The sequence below is a fragment of the Echinops telfairi genome, unplaced genomic scaffold, assembly GCF_000313985.2.
Source record: "Echinops telfairi isolate 266 unplaced genomic scaffold, ASM31398v2 ScPeMD7_7469;HRSCAF=8507_1, whole genome shotgun sequence".
Classification (NCBI taxonomy): Eukaryota; Metazoa; Chordata; class Mammalia; order Afrosoricida; family Tenrecidae; genus Echinops; species Echinops telfairi.
The window spans coordinates 100,871,863-100,889,122 of NW_022111373.1; positions in this window are offsets into that span (position 1 = coordinate 100,871,863).

The following is a 17,260-nucleotide window of genomic DNA, read 5'->3' on the forward strand; positions in this document are numbered from 1 at the left end:
CTACAACTAATTATTTTCATTGTTGATGAAGGTGATTGAAAATCAACTATGGCCCAAAGTCCAGAAGTATCCACGTTATTTGGGAGCTTATGATAATTACCGAATCTCCAGCATCACCTACCTACTGTATACCTGTCTACAGCCTAAAAAGATACCCAAAGTATGTGTGTGTGTGTGGGGGCGGGGTAGGGGGTATATTAAAAAACTTGGTTGTCCTCGAGTCCGTTCTAACTCATGGCAACCCTCTGCGTTACAAAGCAGAACTGAGTCCCATACGGCTTTCCTCCGTAAGAGACAACAAAAATGGATCAGTAAGCCTTTCTTCAATGGCACCACCCAGAGACTAGGTAGCAACAGGCTACACAAAACCAAGCCCACTGCCATGGGATGGATTCTGACCCTCAACCTACCCAGGGGAGCAGTGTTCCTGCTGACAGTGGAGAAGTGCAGGCCTCTAGCAAGAGTCCCTCATTTTCAGTGTGGGTTCCAAACCCCAATCAAACTCATTGCCATCAAGTCATTTCTGATTCACAGTGACACTATCGGTCAAAATAGAAATGCCCCTTTGGGTTTCCAAGATTGTAACTCTTTATAGGAGTTGTAAGCCTCACCTCTCTCCCAAGGTCATTTCCAACTGTTAGCGTTTTGGTGAGCAGTCTGATGTGTAAGCACTGTGTCCCCAGGGCCCCTCTAGTGTGAGCACGTGGCATAGAGATTACTCAGGTTAAAAGCAGTCTCTCTCATTCAAACCAAGGCGTCTTTTCACTAAGGACCAATTGCACCCCCTTTGAAGGGTTTTTCCCAGCACTTCTACACCTCAGCCGTGGCCCCCTTCAGCATAGGACCAGGAGTTTTTGGTTTCCATTTGGGGTCTGTTTGTTTATTTTACATGTTGGGAAGAATGTCCGGGGGGAGGAGTGTGCTACACTCCCCCCACCCGACCCCCCACCACCGGTTCCTGTCCTTAGAATTCAACAGGCAATTTGCACAAAGTGATTGTAACTCGGCTTCTTTCATGTTCTCTGTGGCACCAAGGAGCCTGAAGCACAGGAGAGGACATTTAAAAATAGTCTACATCTCGCTCTTTGGACTTGTAGGGCTGCATGAACAGTCAGGCAGCTTCTCATAGCTCTTAGTTCAATGTTCATTTTGTATTAAATTGTTCCGTAACTGCATATACCAGGAGTGCAACACAATCATATTTATTCCCAATCAGAAACCAAAAGCAAAAAGAAACGAAGGGGGATGAAGAAGTAAGATTATTAGAAATATTGAAGAGGACTTCAAAAAAAATACAAAAGATATCAAAAGTTCATTCTAATTCCTCATGCATCATTAAAGGAGTTGCTAACCAGTGTGGGTGACTACATGCTGGTCTATTAACTAAGCGATTGGTGGTTCAAATAGGAGTCGAAGGCCAGCTGTACTGTGTGTTATTCCTTCCAGCCTTTGCCTCATGGAATTGGTCCATAGCCCTAAAATCAAATACCATTCCCATTCCCATTGTGCAGCTGAGGAGAAGATGGCTCAAGATCTCCTCAGGGCCATTGGCTCACATTATCAAAGGATCCTCAAGCCCCAAGTATCAACCATCATTCACATCATTTCTGGTTTTTACACATCACCCCTAAAACTGGAAAGGGCCAGAGAATATTCCTGAAAGACAGTCACTGCGGGGGACTCTTCTACCATGGAGATAGACATGATGGGGGACAGTCATGAGCACAGAGCTCCACATTACTCTGCATCAAGGGCTTCCACTAAAACATGGGAGTTTACGTAGAAATGATAAGAAATGATCCCCTTCAGATATGGTTATATATGCTCTATGTCTAAAATCTAAAAACAGAAGAAGAAAATCCCTTGAAAAACAGACCATCTTGTGTAATCATCTTTTTCTTGGAAAGGAATCTGCTACATAAGCTACAGAGAGCAGAAATAGAGAGAAATAACCTATAGCTCTGTAGCGCTTTGTTGTCCATACACATTCCCTATACATATGTGATCACACTGCATTTTCTGATCCATTCCAGGAGGATTGGCAGGCCCACTATCGTTGCCGTCTTTTTCATGTATAGGGATACTGAAGCTCAGATGGTTTCAGTGACTTGTCCAAGGTTAGACTGTGTTAGTGGCAGACGCACTAAGGTCTCCTGAGGTCAAACCTTGGCCTTGCTGAGACTTTAAGTGCTATTGAGCTAGGTAGATGAATTAAAACTCAGCTGAATACACCCTCAATTGTCCAAGAGTACCCTGTGCCATCACCTGGCTTCAGAGAGCTTATGGGGTAGAACCATGCAGGAACGGTGGCAGAAGCGCCTGGCCATCTCCAGAGGACATGGATACACTGGCTGGAGGAAAGCCTCTTTACTCCACTCTCCTCTGAGTTCTAAAAAAGGTCATTGTAGCCTTTTTGATCACTTAGCTCCTTAATGAAGAGAGTTTGTCTATGGCAGGGTGAGGCAAAACTTCTGACTGAGTAACATCTGGATCAAATATCTGTACTTAATTACCAACCAGATGCTGAATAGTCTCTAAGTTCAAGCTCAAGGCAAAAAGGGTTGAGTAGATGTTAACAAGGAAAGATGTGTTAAAATGCTACTGACTTTCCTTTCAATACATTCCTACATAAGTTTACTGACTCTAGAAATATTTGGTGATTTGAGGAAGAAAGGAACATTACTTTTATTATTTTTAATATAAAAAACGAAATGACACACAACTAAAGATATAATAATACTTGTATTTTTATAGTAAAAATCAAACCAAACCACACTCAGTGCCATTGAGTCAATGCTGAGCCATACATAGAAACCTCCCTGTGGGGTTCGGAGACTGTAACTGTTTATAGGAGTAGAAAGCCCAGTCTTTATCCCCCAGAGCTGCTGGTGGTTTTGAACTGCTAACCATGAGGTTTTCAGCCCAACTTATAATCACTACACCACTGGGCTCCTTTTACAGTAAAATAGGGTTCTTTAGAGCAAATGCCTTGATGATACAGAAAGACAGTGGACTGGGAAGTAAAACCTAGCCCTTTACGTGCAGTATTTATTTAGTCATTTATTTCTATTTAACTGCTCCTTGAGTATCAACCAAGTCTTCATTTGTGTCTGAAGTGTGCTGGCACTGTAGATAGATTTTTTTTAAAAAGGCCCCGGGGAAAAGGCCAAAAAAGAAGGAAAAAATAAAGCAAGGAACCGGCCGGGCCAAAAAAGGGGAAACCCCGGGGAAAAAAGAAAACGCAAAACGAAACGCAAAGCCAACAAGCCGAACCCACCAGCCACTCTGCAAGGGAAAGAGAAAACTGTCTGCTCCCAGAAGTGTTTAAAGTCTTGGCCACCCAGATGGGGCAGTTCTACTGTCTGGAATGGATTCAATGGCCGTGGGTTTATGTTCCAAAAAAAGAAAGAAAGAAAAATAATGCTTTGCGCTTACAGAGCTTACAGCCTTTATAGATCTCAGTTTATCCTATTGAACCTGTGCTTACAACGATCTTCTAGATGTTGTTTGTATGTATCGTGTGGTGGTGGAATTCCAGTCAGTTAACCATCTGGCATTTGAGTTTCTTTCAAAAGAGGATTTCATCCCCATCTGACAATCATTTTACCTTGAACAGAGAAGCAGATGTGTTACATCAGCAAAGCAGGCAGGTGCATTTTCTCACTTCCATAAAAAATTTCCTGTTTCTAAATCTGGCTGCAACGGCCTGTAAAGACAATCTGAGGCAAGAGTATTCGTTCTTCCAAGTGGAAGAGCTAGCCAAAGGGAAGGAATACAGGTAACACCTGTCCATGCAAAATATATCCTTAACAATGTCAATATGACCTTTGCATTCTCATCTCAGTTCCTCTAGAGACGGTATGGCCTTCCCCTGAGGATTCTGGGAATTACTGTATTTCCCCATTGGAAGAGGGAGACACTCTTTCTGCTGCTCAGACCCTGGGAGACATAGCAGCTGATAAGACACGGAATTATGCTAGTGTTCTGAGTTGGAGAAGCCACATGGAAACCCCTGCCAGCACTGAGATGCTTACCATGCCTGGATCCACAAGACTTCACACCCACTGGCCCGTGATCTTCCTGCATTTGGAGTCATTGCACGTGTTTTGTCAGTCTGAAGAGGACTTTATAGCTTGGTATCGGCCCTATGGGCAAATATCAGACTTCTGGGCTTGATCGGGACTGGGCTGGGAGGTTTTCTCAATATTCAACTGCTCTTGTATAAAAAGCTCTTTCCTATACACATACAAGTCTCCCTGGATCTGTTTCTCTAGTCAACCCAGACTAACAGAAGGGGAACCTTCATTCACTCCCACGACCATCTAGGCGCCTCTAACCTACTTCAAGGATTGCAAGCCTATTTATTCCAAGGACAGGCTACATTGGCAGTAACTCTTTCTAGTATATTCTGGCCATATCCATGGAGTCATGGACTGAGTTCATTGAGAATCAGACAGCAACCACGACAGGGCCGACTTCTATGTTGCAGATTACACAGCCCCTGCTACTGTGTAAAGCTGAATGCTGACACATCTGGGACAGTTCTGATCTCTTTTTGTGTCAAAATGTCCCAATGGAAGGAGTTCATCCCCCACAGCTGGAATGAATGTAAACTCCTAAAGTAATATATACCCACTATAACATAATAATGACACCTCTAAGTTTACTTTGTTTCTCCTTACATTCAGATTATATATGTTCAACTTAGAAGCATTCTAAGGAGCCAGGAGAAAACCATTTTAATGCCAAATATTAGTGAAATTAGAAGCCCTTTTCCCACCTTGTAATATATGTAATCAGACATTTTTTAAAATAATCCCAGTGCTGTGAATCTGAAATCTTAATTAGGCTCATTACTCTTAATGGACTAAACAAATTGGATCTCAAATGTTATGTACATGGCTGCCTTAAAAGATAAATTTTGACTGATAGCATAATGGAATCTGTCTTAAAAATGTTCTACAGTACTGCATCAATAGAGTTGACTTGAAACCCGATATGATTAATCTTACAATGTAATGAGAAGGAGGAGTCAAAGAATTTCAGTGGTAGAGAGAAGCATGGCAGATAAAGGCAGAAGGAAAACAAGAAAAAATGCTCACAGAACTTTGATCAAATTGCATAGACTAGCTTCATACTTTGGAACTGACATACTAATCACAAGTACAGGAAATGTGAATTTGCTGGGAAAGTTATTTTATCCAACTCAGGAACTCCTTCAAATCAGTGACACTATCCTATATAGCTATGTAAGAAGAACATCAGGCCCAGTAAGTCTCACCATTCTTATCAGGAAATGATGTAATATGTCAGCAAGATATCCACTTCCATGAACAAGTCCAGAAAAGCCAATCCAAATAAGTACCTCGATAGCCAAGAATTTTCCAAGTTTCATCCTGGGAACCTGCTTAGTGAGTAAACTGTCTTGGCTTTCAGTGCTAAGGTCTATGAGCCTCTAGTTATGGCAAATGACATTTGAATTTCAAAGTGAGTGCATGTACGTATGCGTGTTTATAGATGGCAGGTAGGGAGGAGGCAAGGAGGCAGAAATCTTGGCTCACAGTAGGTGTTTAATACACGCTTGTTTAGTGGCACAGGATAGGGTAAACTGAGAAATGCACATGGGTAGTATGCAGGTGATTTGGCTGAAATAATGTGTTTCCTTTCATAAATGCTACCCAGAATACTAGGCTCTACTGAGAGTGTTTCTCAAACATCCTCAGTTAAAAAAAATCTCCCTTTAAATTTTCTATATAAGTTTGCTCTTCCACGGTGTTTATTTTTCTTTGTAGTATCTACAGACATCTGTGTGTTCCCATATCCTCCCACCACACATAATTGCCTTCTTTGCCAGCTCCTCTCAGATGGTGCCTGATCTCTGAGATTCTAAAACAGTCTCGGAGCCCAACTCCCTCCACCCTATCAGCGTCATCTTCACAGGATAAAAAAGCTGCCCAGCATCAGGGGGTCCCAGCGTCCCACTGTGGGAAACACAACCCTTGTTTGTGCAGGCAACATGAGCTCAGGACTCTGTTCTCCAGCTGCCTGGGGTCCTGAGAGCTGAGCTCATTATTATCTGCAACTCCATAGCAAGGAAGCGCTGCATGTGGAAGACCATATTAAACTACCAGACATAACAGACTTGCCTCCTAATACAAATATTCACCTGAAAGTCGAAGATATAACGTTTTCAAGCAGAACGAGTTTTGAAAATGATGATGACAACATATGTACAAACCTGCTTGATACAATTAATGTATGGGTTGTTGTAAGAGTTCTAGGAGCCCCCAATAAAATGATTTATTATGAAAAAAAAGAACCTGAATAAAAGATGTGGCTTTTTTAATGAATCCTTTTCAGTGAATTTTATCAACTTACATACAATTTCTTCTCACTGATGTATATGAGCCGATATTTGTATCGGGTTATTTTTGTGAGTATGTGTAACTAGCAACTTTGAAGGATGGGAAAACAGACATTGTGAAATAATTGATTTTCAATTTACCTTGTAGCTTCAACTACCCTGTTTCCCCGAAAATAAGACAGTGTCTTATATTAATTTTTGCTCCTAAAGATGCGCTAGGTCTTATTTTCAGGGGATGTGTTATTTTTCCATGAAGAAGAATATGGTACACATTTATTGTTTGTTTTATTAAAAGAGACCTCGTACTTCCTGTCTGCTCCAGCTGCGTTGCGGTCAACAGTGAGCTGCGCTGTGACAACCACTACGGTCCAGAGTCCAGAGTTATGGTATCTTCAGGGGCCCTTATTTGGGGGGAGGTCTTATTTTTCAGGGGGATGCCTTATATTTCAGCGAGAGGCAAAATTGTAAGTAGGTCTAAATTTAGGGGGATGTTTTACTTTCAGGGAAACAGGGTAGTAATTTCATAATTACTGGTATTAAGAGATTCCATTACTGATTTTCCTATACTATTTAACAGGCTAATGTTTCTGAGTGGTTCAGGTATGGACCTTTGAAGGCTGTTCAGACATTGGACTGTGAGGGTTAATAGAAGACATGGTTATTACTTCAGCTATTTGGTTGACTACCGGTGATAGTGAGTTATTCCACTTGTTTTGCTTTTTTTATGTTTAATACCTCCACTAAAAATTAGGAAATGTTTAATCCTGTAGCTCACCATGTATATGATCTCTTTTTTTGTCTTGACTCTCAAAAGTAGTAATGAAACATATTAGCAAAAATAATCTTAACAATTGCAAGGTCTACCTAGCTCATAACTATCACTGTGAAAGTCATACATTTTTATTTATGACCAGTCATACATTTTTTACGTGTAAGTTTTGAAAACAACCTGTTGTTAACAATGGTACGACTCTTTATTCAGGCTCTTTCTTTTAAGACAGCAATGGGTAGGGTGCTTCTGGTAGTAGGATAAGCTTTGACATGAACATCGATTCAATGAAATCTCAAATATGTGGGGGAAATGATCCAATTTTTTAATGTCCAAATACTCTCAAAGGACCTTCAAGCTATTTTCTCATTCACAAATTGAACAGTTTGGAGTTGAGAGTTCAAGTTGTGCAGGGAAATCACATGCAAGTGCATTAAAAGTAAAATCAAAATGACTGAGAAAGGACTAACTTTAGCTTTTTAAATGTACTTATTACTCAAGACTTAATTCAGATTCTTCAACTTTGAGGAAGGAGAGTTTAAAGCTCTTGTGAACAACGTGATCTGTCATGCTGCAATCTGATATATGATAAAATACTATAGGTGTTTCTCAGCTACTTAAATTTCATTTAAAATATCACTTAGAGGAGTTTATGATAACTGAAGCATCACAATATTTGCTGGCCTTTTTTTAGTGGGCCAAAACTTTCTTTTAAGGAAGGAGTACACTTATGATTTTGTTTGTTGTTAATATACTAATTTTTATGCAGCTTTTAAGAACATATTCAGCAACCAGCATATAAAACAAGGCCTACATTCATTTTACTTTTCTATGAACCCCAAAGAAAAATTAGATTTAGCTTGCATTGAATTATCATTTTTCCATGCCATATTGTTCAAAAGTAGGAGTCAAAGTATATAGACTTAGAAAATTCTTTATGGGCTGTAGTTATTGAAATGCCTTCTGGTTTAACACATTAACTAACCATTAACACTAAAAAATTAATGACTTCATGAAGCAGACAAGCTAAATGAGATGCGGGCAAACTGCATTAATAGATTGCAACCAAAATAAAATTTGTAAAATAATGCTTGCTCAACCTAGACCTACTAGTAGCTTTAATGAACAATTTCAATGGCAGACATCAACTTACTGTTGCCATTGCTGATCCTCCTATACCTAAGCTAGGCACCCACCCTGGTGTCAGAGTGGGTTACGCTGCGGGCGGCTGCTCAGAAAGTCAGCAGTTCGAACTCACACACCATTCTGCAGGAGAAGATAGGGCTTCCTCTTCTCGTAGTATTTACAGCCTCGGAACCTCACAGGGACGGTGTGATTCTGGCCTCTGGGTTCTCTATGAGTCAAAATTGACTCATCTGGATTGTGATAAGAACTGTAAGAGCCCCCAATAAAACAATTTAAAAAATTGACTTGATAGCAATGAACTGGGTTTTGTTTATATACCTAAGCTAATTTTTTGAATGTGTAAGTACTACCCCAATGGCACGTCCCCATTGAAATGGAAAGGATGTTATGTGACTTCCTAGCTACTTTTGACAGCAAATTTCTATTATATCATTCACTACCAAGGCTTCAAAAGGCTCTCTGGGTCCTCTGCTCAATGTGAAAACCGTCATTTTTTTTAAAAAGGAAACCATGTAAGGCAAAAGAGTAGAATTTGTTATTCACTGAAATAAATCAGAAAGGATTTTTGAGGACATTGGAAATTATTTATGGACAAAAATCTCAGTAGCCTGGAATGTACAACTCTCTCAGAAGGCAGGGGTCAATAGAAAGCTTGTTTTCCTTTTCAGGGAAAGAGATAACCTCATGATGCTTCTCTGTTTTGAGAAAGTGCTAAATTTTTATTTTCTTAACTATACTTGTTGTTGCTGAGACCGTGATGATCTTTTAGCACTTAGAACACAAACTGAACACTAATATATGGGAAGATAAGCTCTATTCCCATCAGTTAGCATCATCTTTAGAGTCCTCTTGTTAGTTTACTAATGTCTTGAACATGAAGTAAATATAAATTGAAGTCAATATCCCAATGACTGGCAGGAAGTATTTCCTTAAAAAGATATATTCTGGTACTTGAAAATCACAACCCTATTGACTAAGTGCTTGTTATTATAAAAAATCAAACCAGTTTCCTTGGAGTGGATTGTGATTCATGGTAGACTGTGCTCATTGACTTTTCAATGGCTGTACTCTTTTGAGAGTGATTGCCAGACCTTTCTTTCGAAGAGCCTCTGGGCATATTTGAATTGATAACCTTCTGGGTAGTCGTTGAGTGCTTCACCATTTGCACCACCGAACCCAAATCCAAACTCATTCCCGTTGAGTTATTTCTGACTTATAGCGTGACCCTATAGGAAAGGAGCCCAGTCTAATGTAGTGGTTATGTGTTGGATGCTAACCACAAGGACAGCAGTTTGAAGCCAACAGGGGTTCCATGGCAGAAATATGAGACTTTCTACTCCTGTGAAGAGTTAAGTCTCAGAAACTCACAGGGACAGTTCTACCCTGTCCTATAGTGTCACAATGAGTCGGCATTGACTTGATGGTAGTGAGATAGGAAAGGAACAATACATATAACCAGAAAGCTCCGTAGAAGCAAGGATGGAAAATTTTTGTCTCATGTACTTAAGACATGTTGACAGGAGAGACTGGTCCCTGGAGAAGGACATCATGCTTGGTAACGTATGTAGGGCAGCAAAAAAAGAGGAAGATCCTTGATGAGATGGATTGACCCGGTGGATGCAAACCTAAGAAGCCTTGTGAGGCTGGTGAAGGACTGGGCAGCATTTCAGTCGATTGTTCATAGGGTCATTGAAAGTGGAAGTGACTTGATGGCACCTAACAAGGGAAAGACTAGAACTCTTGCATAGGGTTGGTGAAGGTGTAAACCTTATGGAAGCAGACCGCCTCATCTTTCTCTGGTCGATTCTAATGCCAGTTTTTCAGTTAGCAGCCTACCACTTGAACCACTGCTCTGTGAAGGCTCTCTCATTGTGTACAATGATCTTAAACTTTGGACGAGTGGTTGCTTCTGGAGTGCGGATAAAGGGGACAGAAAGAATCAGAAAGGAGATAAAAATGGGTAAACGTGGCTTCAATTTTATGTTTTTACAGAAAATGTTTGCTCCCTACTTCTGTGGCACAAAGTTCCCTATTTATAATATCCTAGTCTATTTCACCCTCCTCTTACACCGACCGATCTGATTGGTGAGTCTGGAAAGGGAAGCTACACATGGATAGTCTTGCCTCCTCTTCAGTCTCTTAAAGTAGACTTCTTGCAGAATGAAAAGGCTGTGTTTTAAGTACCATTTGACTTTTCAAAGGAATCTAAATTAGAATAACTGAATCAACAATATGAATAATAATCCTGTTCTGTTACATCAGTGGAATCAAATGTTACATTTCCTGAGGGAGGTTTCTTGTATTAAAACACACACACTCAGGGCAAGATATGACAAAATAACAATTTATAAACTATCAAGGGCTCATGAGGGAGGGGGGAGTGAGGAAGGAGGGGAAAATGAGGACCTAATGCCGGGGTTTAAGTGGAGAGAAAATGTTTTGAGAATGATGAGGTCAATGAATGTACAAATGCTCTTTACACAATTGATGTGTGTATGGATTGGGATAAGAGTTGTATGAGCCCCTAATAAAATGATTTTTTAAAATTAAAAAAAATAAAACACACTCAGGATTATCTATCAATAATCACACTGTTTAACAAAAAATGTTTATTTTAAATATATGCGGGTGATAATGCTGTCCTATTATTGAATATCCCTCCAGAGCCCAATGAATGCTACCTCATTCCCTGAAATCATATTTTAGGTCTCTTAAAAGGAGACAACATACCATCTTTTCAAGTTCATCACCACTTTAAATGAAAGCACTAAATTATAGTTGCCCTTCAATGCTTGCAGTTCCTTGGAACATCTTGTTTTCTCATCTAAACCTCGGTTCCAAGCATTGCCTCTTTCTGAAATTCCTTCCTTTACTTCTTTGTCTGATGAATTCCTACTCATTTTCCAAAAGCTACCTACCATGTCCTACTTAATTCCTCCCTTTGATAATCATTCTTCCTCTGTGATCGGATAAAGCCTGAACATTTTTACCCTGTTGGCTGTATGATCGTATACTACAGGCAACTAGCGAACATGCTCTCTTCCCCTATTTCTACTGATGACACTGAAGAAATGGTCAGAAAACTCTTACCTCTAGCTAAGAGCAGGGTAGTAAAATCCGATGGAATAATTTAAGTGAATGGTAAAATATCTGGGATATGAATGTTCATGAAGAAACCCTTCTCCAGAAAATATATCGTCATGCACTTTATGGAACTACTAATGCATCACATAATGTTATGGTGGGGCTTAAAAAATGTAGAATTCTAGGAAGAGTGCATCTTATAATAACATGCAGCTAATTAAGTGGCATTAGAAGAAATGCACATTTTTATGAGGCAAGAGTTAGGATCCTGCGGATCCTATATAGCAGCTTCCTCTAGTAAAATGATGTACTTTCACTTTTCAAAGATGGCCTTATCTCTCCATCAATGCTCTAGAAATGGCAGTTCCATTTCAAAGCTATTGACAGTTTATCAAAGAAAAACCAAAAAGTCAAAACAAAACAAAAACCTTCTTAGAAAACAAAACTAGCTCTTTTAAGAAATGTCATCAGAAAAAAACACAAATAAAGATTTACCTATTTCTGTTTCAATTATTGTTGGGTGCTGATGAGTCAGCTCACTCATACCATGCCAATTCTATGAATGACAGATGAAACACTAGCCAGTCCTGTGACAACCTCTCATTGTTATACTTGAGCCCATTGTGGAAGCCACTACATCACTCCATCTTCTTGAGGGTTTTCCTCTTTTTTGCTAACCCTCTATTGTACCTTTTTCCATGTTATTGGCTCCCAATAACATGCCAAAGTATAAGACAAAGCATCGCCATCTAACTTTTCAACATGGCCAGACATGAAGAGGAAGTGTGTCCTTGGGCCTGGAGGATCCGGACTACAGCTGGGGGACACACCGAGGAGGGTAATTGGCATCATAGAGTTCACAAAGTCCTCCTTCGGTGAGTAGTGAGTGGAGGCCTTTAATGCTCAGGAGCAGCCATCTAAGGTACAACGATTGGTTTCTCCCCATTCAGAGGACAGAGGCATGATGAACATAGGAAAATATAGAAACAGTTAGTCTAATGGAGTCATAAGCCAACATCAGTCTCCACAACCCTGAGTCCCGAAGAACTGTCTGGCTACTACTCCCAACTGCTCTGAAAAGGATCACAGTAGAAGATTCTGGAGAGAGTGGGAGAAAATATGGTACAAACCTCGGAATTATTAAGGAGACCAGTGTTACTGGTTAGATAGAGACCTTCCCCCTCCTCCCCCAGACCATCAACTAGTCGCTCTGCAGGTGGAGAACTGAACTTACCCCTGTGTTAGAATAACCAACAATGTAAGCTCAAAAGGGCAGCATTGACTCAGGGACAAAGTTCAGAGATTAAAGAAAGGAGGAGGCATGGAAACAGGAAACACAGGAGGAAGTGGAATAAGCAATGTCACATTGAGGGGAATATACAGTAATGGATGAGTTTAAAATTGTATATGAATTGTTGACTGTAAAACTGATGATCTCCTCTGTAAACCTTTAGGTAAATAACTAAAACATCCATGTGGAAACGTTCAAGTGAGGTTTTGAGATGTATGAACACCCTGTGTGCTTCTACGGGAGTAAGTTAATATGATAAAGAACCCAAGAATTCATTAATCTAACACCAATGAAGGAAATGCTTTGCCATCACTGCCTCTGCGGAGCATTCTGGCTGTAGCTCCTCCAGCAGGGGCGTGGTTTTTTCTTCTGGCAGTCTATGGTATTTTCAATATTCCTCACCAATAACATCATTAAAATGCATCAATCCTTCTTTAGCCTTGCTTATTCATTGTCCAGCTTTCACATGTATATGACATGATTGAAAATGCTATGGCTTGGGTCAGGTGTACCTTAGTCCTCAAAGAGTCTCTCTCTCTCCCTTCTCACTCCCTGAGAGACACTCTACTGACAAGACACATGACGCTATGGCCTGGGACCTGGAGAAGCCAGATGGACCTACCTTGATGCAACCAGATCTCTGGAGCCAGAGAAGCCACGTGGATAAGCTTATAACCCCACTGAATCCACAAGACTTCCAACCCACTGGCCTGCGATCCTCCCACATTCGACATCATTGCATGCATTTCATGAGTCTGAAGAGGATGTTATAGATTGGTGTAAACTAGGGAAACAAACCCACAGAAACCCCTATGTATAAGACAGAGTTTTATATAAAGGGTAAGTGTACATTGAGAAAACATTCCAACCCAGTGCTGCCCAAGCACATAAGTCCAACATTAGCCCATATGTCCAACACCAATCTACAAAGCTCTCCTCCATCTCACAAAACACACACAGTGACGCCAACTGCAGGAGGAAAGCCGAATCAGTGAATATGTAAACATCTTAGTGGTGGCAGGGGTCTCCATATGGCTGCTCTAGCACCCAGGGCTGCATCAGGGTAGGTCCATGCAGCTTCTCACCAGGGATGTCTTGCAGGAAGTGAGCCTTGCCAGCTGAAGCAGGGAACTGGCTAAGGAAGCTGCACCCTGGTGAAACCATCACAAAGTAAGAGACCCGAGAACTAGAAAGGCGAGGCTTACTGAGGCATTTAGTTCTCCATCCTTCAATTATTCCCACATATGTTTATCGGCCAAGTTGGCACAATAAACCTTAATGATCTCAATTGGTATCAGACATATGGGCTAATATTGGACTTATGGACTCGATCTGGACTGGGCTGAAACATTTTCTCAATATTCAATTGTTCTTGTATATAAATCTCTTTCTTATATACCTATGAGTGTCTATGAATTTGTTTCTCTAGTCCACCCAAACTAACAGAGTTGTAATCCATATGGAAGGTTGCAATCCTTGATCTTCATCAGTAAGTGTGTCAAGTCCTTCTCACATTCAGCAAGCAAGTATGGGAAACAGAAAGATTTCTTTCAAGCTGTCTCCCCAAAATATATGCCAGACTTAGGTGCTTGAGAATGATTAACACTTGGAGGTCATCAGTAGATTAGGGGTCATTCTCCCTAAGAGCTATCACCACTGCTTATCCCACAAGTAGGGCCCACTCCCTTCTGATAAGGATAGTAGTTGTCTGTTTCCTTGTAGGAGACACCAGAGAGGTCAAACCCGCCCAAGGATGACCAAGGTTAGGCTGCCATCATGAATCTAGGGTCCGCCCATCTTGTCACATGTATACCCCTAGACCTTCCCATTCCTACGGGCACACCCTTCCTGTTACGCTTATGCCTATCATAGATCCCCTTCCTACAATGTGTATGCCTATTGTACTGCCCCTTCCTGTGACGTGTGGTTACCTGTAATCATGTCCCCCTAAAGAGATATAACGCTTGGTTAGCAATAAAGAAAAGCTCTCCCCGGCTCTCGCCCCCGACGCTCTCTCCTGCTCTCGAACCTGGGCTCCCCCCACGTGGACCATCAAGCGGGGCTGAGGTGAGCAATGCTACCTTGAATTGTGTCTGACTCCATTAAGTCAATCTCTCCTCTACCTCTCATTCTCCTTATGACTTTACTATAATCTTTAATTATTATTGCTGTACAATTGCACCTACCAGACCTGTGATGATTTGTGGGGGACCCTCTCCTTAACCCCACAAGCAAGGTTGTGTCACCTATGCCGTTGTACATAGATTGTTGATAACCCTTCCTCCAATCCCCCTGCTGCATTCTTATTCATATAATACAGCTTCTCTGATTATTTGCTCATCAGATTGAATAGTATGATAAAAGGCTACAGCCCTGACACATACTTTTCCGCATTTGAAACCATGCAGTATTTCCTTGCTCTGTTTGTCCAACTGCCTCTTGATCCATGTACAAGTTTTGTAGGAGCATAATGAAGTGTTCTAGAATTCCCATTCTTATGGCAGTCCGTGGTACTTCCAATATGTTTTACCAATAATATCATTAAAATGCATCAATTCTCTGTTGGACTTCTTTCCCCCACCACCTGGCTTTCATACACATAGGAGCTGAAGGAAAACAGCATGGCTTGCATCAGGCACACCTCAGTCCACTAAGTGGCATCTTGGTTTCTAACACTTTAAAGAGGGCATGTGTGGCCAATTTGTCTCATACAATACATCCTTCCATTCCTTGTTGTCTCATTCCATGAGAGAAGAATTAGGGAGGCCTACATGATTTGAAGGATCCCGAGTCATGCAGTCAGTTAAGCATTGGGCCACTAATTAAAGGGTCAGTGGCTCAAACCCACTAGCTGCTCAGAAGGAGAAAGATGAGCCGGGTTGCTCCCCTAAAGATTTCCTCCGAAACCAAAGGGAACGGTTTTCCTGGGTCCTGTAGGGTCAACATGAGTAGGAATCTACTCGATGGAGGTGAGTTTGGTTTATTTAAGTTATAATAGCAAATGAATACTATCATTGTATCCTGTAACCAGATTTAAATACTGAGAAATATTCCAGTGACCCACGGCCACTGAGTAGATCCCTGCTTATATCTACTCTGAGACAGAACAGATGTCTCCCTATGGATTTCCAAGACTGCAGATCCTTACAAGAGCAGAAAGCCTCATCTGTCTCTCCTGAAGTAGCTGGTGGGTTTGCACTGCCCACCTTGCAGGTAGGCAGCCCAATGCACAATTCATGCCACTGGTGATGTAATATTTATTTATGTATTATAATTGCTTCAAAAGAAATCCATTTTATTGACTTTGACCTAATAACCTCTGAAATATAGGGAAGCCTTGATAGAATAAATATTTCAATCATATGATTGCTTTGGTGGTTGAGATAGTTTATTGTGCCAGCCTGGCTGATAAACACAAGTGGGATTAACTGAAGGGCAGAGAGATAAATGGCTTGGTGAGCCTTGCCTTTCTTGTCTCTCGCTCTGTGATTATCGGACCAGTGTGCGGCTGCCTTGCTTGTTCTGTGCCTCAATTTAAAGGCTACACTACCTGTGGGAAGCCTAGCCTGTGGACTGTGTCGCTGTAAGTTGAGGACCTTTTAAGACATCTCTGGAGCCGGGGACTGGCGGTTGGTGACCTGCCTTGTGATTTGCTGCTGTGCTGACATAGCCTAGCTCTCTCTACAAATAGAGGAAGATCTGGCAGCAGACTAGACTTGAAGGACTGCTAGTCTCTCAACTTTCTCTCATGGACGTGAGTTGCACTGAGCCATTTGTAGTGCTTTATAATTTAACTGTTTCTTTCTTGTATTATATATTTATCTGTATATGATTAACAGTTCATTTCTTGTTATATATCTAATTATCTTTATAAATAAATATATTAAATTATCAGCAATTTGGTTTTATCTCTCTAGAGAACCCTGTCTAACTCAGTGGTAAATCACAGAATCTGTGTTGAAAGGTACAGGAGACACCTTTCTGTTGTTTGACTTGGTGACTTTTAAGTGATGAAACATCCAAGCCATAGGCTGGTGAGCCAAGGAAAGAGCATCAGATATAAACTGAGCCACCTAGTACCTCGCTGTCCTAAGCCCAGGGGATTCATTATAGAAGCAATAATCAGAGCACCCAACTCCATAGTCCCAGGTTGATGTCTTGGTGTAGACTTCTGTCCTAGTGGAGAAGGCCACGGAGTAGGAGGTTTAGAAACTGATGTGGGCTTGTTTTCTCACAGGGTGTGGGTTTACAATATGAGAAGCGAAACCTCAGGAGGAAGAAAGTCACCAAATATAGCCAGGAACTGAGAGATTGTCTCGTCCAATAAGGACTTCCTTGAAGAAGAAAAAATAAAGCAAACTAGCTAAGGAAAAAGGAGGCTGTAATGACCTGACTCGGCGTGTCCTTCTTATTCCTCTCCGAACCAAACTCACTGCCTGAAAGTCAATTCCAACTCAGAGCAACCCTACAGGAGAGGGCAGAACTGCCCCTGTGGGTTTCTCCGATGGTAACTCTTTACAGGAGTAGAAAGCCTCATCTTTCTCCCTTTATGCAGTTATCATCCCAATACATAACCTCTATTCTACAGAGGTTCCTCTACTCCTCT